The following is a 4,052-nucleotide window of genomic DNA, read 5'->3' as shown; positions in this document are numbered from 1 at the left end:
AGTCTCCACCCTACCTCCATACTGGGTCCACAAGATGGGCATGGAGACTCATTCCTGCCAGGAACAAAGTGATGAGGCTTTGCTGGACAGATGCAGGCAGGATCCAGGCTGGGATTTATTTGGAGGCACACTCTGGATGGGCATGGGAACAGCTGGGTTAGGCTTGCTGGGGAGTCTGCATGGCTCCCTGCAGAGCTTCTGAGTGTGGGCAGCATCCCAAATCGGGCATGCACAACTGGTTGTCTGTACCAGGCTATCTGCACTTTTTTCCTATAGGAGCCCCCCCTGCAAGCCATTTGAAGCTGGGAAGTGGGGCAGATACAACACCTGCCACTGGCACTCGAACCAATAGCTACAGTGAGACTGGGGACCTGAGGATGGCTGGCCCACATTAGCATCGCTTCCGGGAGTACACTCCTGACTCAGCTCTGTAAGAAGCAAAGTGGGGAAGGAGATTGCAGGGTTGGGCCCTGTGATCTGTGCCAGGAATTCTCAGACTCTGTTAAGGATCTTAACCAGCACCCAAGAGTTGACTCCAGACAGGTAAGCAAAGGCCTTCCAGCTCACATAACCAATGAGAAGTCCCCAATAGTTGAGGCTGGTCCAGAGCATTTCTCAGGTACTCCTTCATGAGGAAAAGGAAATATGTGCCATGTTCCCAATCAGCTGTGTATCTCAGAAATGCAGGCCTCAGCCTCTGGACCTTAGGACTCATGGGTGGTCTCTGCATGCAGTTCCTGGACAGGAACCAGCAGAGCCTTCCTGTTCACCTGGTCTAGGGTTCTAAGGACCATGCTCAACCACTCCCAACCCTCCAAGAGTGGGCGGGAGAGACACCAATCAGATCCATGGGGCACAACGTAGATTTCCCCTGCGGTTCCCAGGGGCACCCTGGGGTCTTCCCAACCACTTCTCCCAGACACCAGACACCAATCTCTAGTTTCTCTCTGTTGTCTTTTGCCATGAAAGGCCCTTTTCAAGACCCTTAGGCCCTTGAATCTTCACCTGTTCCAGGTCCAGAGCCTGCATCCCCGGCAGACCTGGAGCTGGAGCTACTCCCCCCTGGGTGGGCAATAGCAAGACCTGGACCACCCCACCCTGCTCTAGGCAATGAATAATGAGCCAGCCTGTCAGCCAATGGCTGACGCTGATCCTGGCAAGGTTACAGAGGCAGTGATGACAGTCAACCCAGCAGCCTAGGGTCATTGTGATGATAAATGTGGGAGGAGTCTTGATAGTGAAAGGAAAGCGGGACCAGGGACTGATGCTGGCCCTCAGGCAGTCTTGACACTGGGTCACCCATGTGACTAGACCACAGTTAACATGTCAGGGCCACACCACAACTGTGTTCATGGTACCAGGACTTAGAGTTGGACAGACAGATAGGTGTCTGACCTGGGGGAGGAAGGAGGAGCACCTGTCCCCAGAGATCCCATCTCCTATTAGGGACACTGCCACTGTGAGCAGAGAAGGGACAGAATCAAGGCATAGCAGGAGTCCTCCCCATCCAGAAGGGTTGTGGATGATGGCGCCAGCTGGGCACTCACACCAGCTTAGCAGGCCAGAGGGTAGCCTTTCTGCTGGGGACTCACGGGAAGTACCAGCCTGGAGTCAACAGGCACGCAGGTCTCCCTGAGGGCAGCCCAGGGTGGGAAGGTGAGAGGTCAGTTCGAGGAGGCAGTTGTCCTCTCCAGTAGTCTCGCCTACTTCACCTGCTCTACCTCTGGCTCCAGTTCTTCCTGGCTTCCCTGAAGGTGTTCACAGCCTGTCGCAGCTTTACTGCAGTCATGAGTTTATGGCAACATAGGCCCAGCTCTACTGGGACCGTGCCTTCTACTGGGCCTTGGATTCCTCTGCACACCCGGAGGGACCTGGGGTGTGTTTTGCTGCCATGGTGCTGATGAAATGGTCCTCAGATGGCACCCTCCGAATGTCCTCTTGGATGTGCTCCACATAGGCAGATGCTCTGCTAGTGGGCAGAACCGACTGCTTCTTGTGCTTGGAGCCCATCCCACAGGCCTCTTCTCACCCAGGTGTTCACCTCTATTTGGTTGTTTTTGAGACAGAGCCTTGCACTGTCACTCAGGCTAGAGAGCAGTGGTATCATCAGAGCTCACTGCATCATGTAACTCCTGGGTTCAAATGATCCTCCTGTCGCAGTCTCACTACTACAGGCACAATCACCATACCTGGGTAATTTTTTCTATTTTTGGTATAGACAGGATCTCACTCTTGTCAGGCTGGTCCCTAATGCCTGAGCTCAAAGTACCACCCTCCTCGGCCTCTCAGAGTGCCAGGATTCAGGCAGGAGCTCCATGTCTGCCTATCTGTTCTTTGGTTATCGTGGTGTAGTATGCAATTGTATGGATCACTGCCTTTGCCCATTCTGTCAGTGAAAGATGTTTGCTTTTGCCTGTTATAAATAAAGTTTCTACGAACACCCATATGCAGATGTGTTTGTGTAAAAATGGAAATTGTTTTCTTTCAGAAAATATGTGGTAAAGGTCTATCAGAAATAAACAAGAGCAGCCAGGCATGGTGGCTCACGTCTTAATCCTATCCCTCTGGCAGGCCAAGGCTGGTGAATTGCCTGAGCTCACGAGTTCAAGACCAGCCTGAGCAAGAGTGAGATCCCCCTCACTAAAAATAACTGGGCATTGTAGCAGATAGCTGTAGTCCCAGCTACTTGTGAATCTGAGGCAACAGACTCTCTTGAGCCCATGAGTATGACATTGCTGTGAGCTTTGATGCCAGCCCACTCTACAGAGGGTGATCAAGTGATACTCTATCTCAAAAAAATAAAGTAAATAACAAAAAATTTTAATCTACATAGACACATAAAGTTTTAATAAAAGTATACAAACAGAAGGTTTAGTCCAAAACCACTCTCAAAAAGTGTCAGGATCAAGGTTTAGAGGCTAAAACCCCAATTCAGGCAATTCTAATCAGCATGTAGTGTAAACTCATCTAAGTCACACAAATAGATTTGAAATGACTCAAGATATAAAAAAGGTAGTTGTCTTTGATAGAAGAAGCAGGTGAGAAGACACCACATAAAGAATCCTTGACTTGAGCCACCTCAACTGGTAAGCAGTGGACTGGAAAATGTAATAAAAGAAGAATAATTGCAAAATAAACAAAAGGTATGAAAAACATAAAGAGATAAATTTCATTCCTTCCTATGTGCATCAAAAGGCATGCATTCTTTCTCTGTGCAGCTGAACAACATACTATGGTATACATAGCACAGTTAAGATTTTTTTTTTTGGCCAAGGCTGGGTTTGAACCTGGTGTATGGGGCTGGTGCCCTACTCCTTTGAGCCACAGACACCACCCCCCACATTTAAGATTTAATCATTCTCATAGGTAATATCAGATACATTCTCATAAAACCATTCTCTTTACTCTCTTTTTTACAGAAAATAAATTTTTTTATATAAAAGAATAAAAGTTGCATAAGAAGCTAAGTCTGGCTGGTAAAGAGAAAAAATAAATCAATCTGGGGTGGCATTTGTGGCTCAAAAGGGTAGGGCACCGGCCCCATACACTGAAGGTGGCAGGTTCAAACCTGGCCCCAGCCAAAAATAAATAAATGAATAAATAAATAAATCTGTTTGTCTCTCAGGCCCCACTGCCTGGTCTGGTCCTTGCCTGTCTTTCTACTACAACTTTCCCCTCTGGCTAAGGCTGGAGGAGAGGCACAAACCAAATTCTGCAAGGCTTACAGTGAGGAAATTAGTCAAGATATACTTGGAATTGGTATTTCCTAGGAGCCCTGTAATAAAAGACAAAGGGGGCAAGTTTAGGATCCCGGTGAAGGGCTAAGGAAACCAACAGCGCCAAGTAACGGACGTCAAGCAGCAGTAATGGCAGTGCCTCCTCTGAGCCCCAGTAGGCCCCAGATAGGGCTCTCCAGCTGAGCCATCCCCTCAGTTGCTCCGCAGGGTTCTCAGAAAACTGAGGACCTCGGGCTGAGAGCACAACCTGAGCTCAGCAGACGGAGAAATTAGACGCCTGGCATAAGTCAATGTGCACACCCTGACCAGGACCTT

This window comes from Otolemur garnettii, unplaced genomic scaffold (genome assembly GCF_000181295.1).
Source record: "Otolemur garnettii isolate 467f Iridium unplaced genomic scaffold, OtoGar3 scaffold00072, whole genome shotgun sequence".
Taxonomy (NCBI): Eukaryota; Metazoa; Chordata; class Mammalia; order Primates; family Galagidae; genus Otolemur; species Otolemur garnettii.
The sequence above is the reverse complement of the archived record's forward strand: the minus strand, read 5'-3'. Positions refer to the sequence as shown.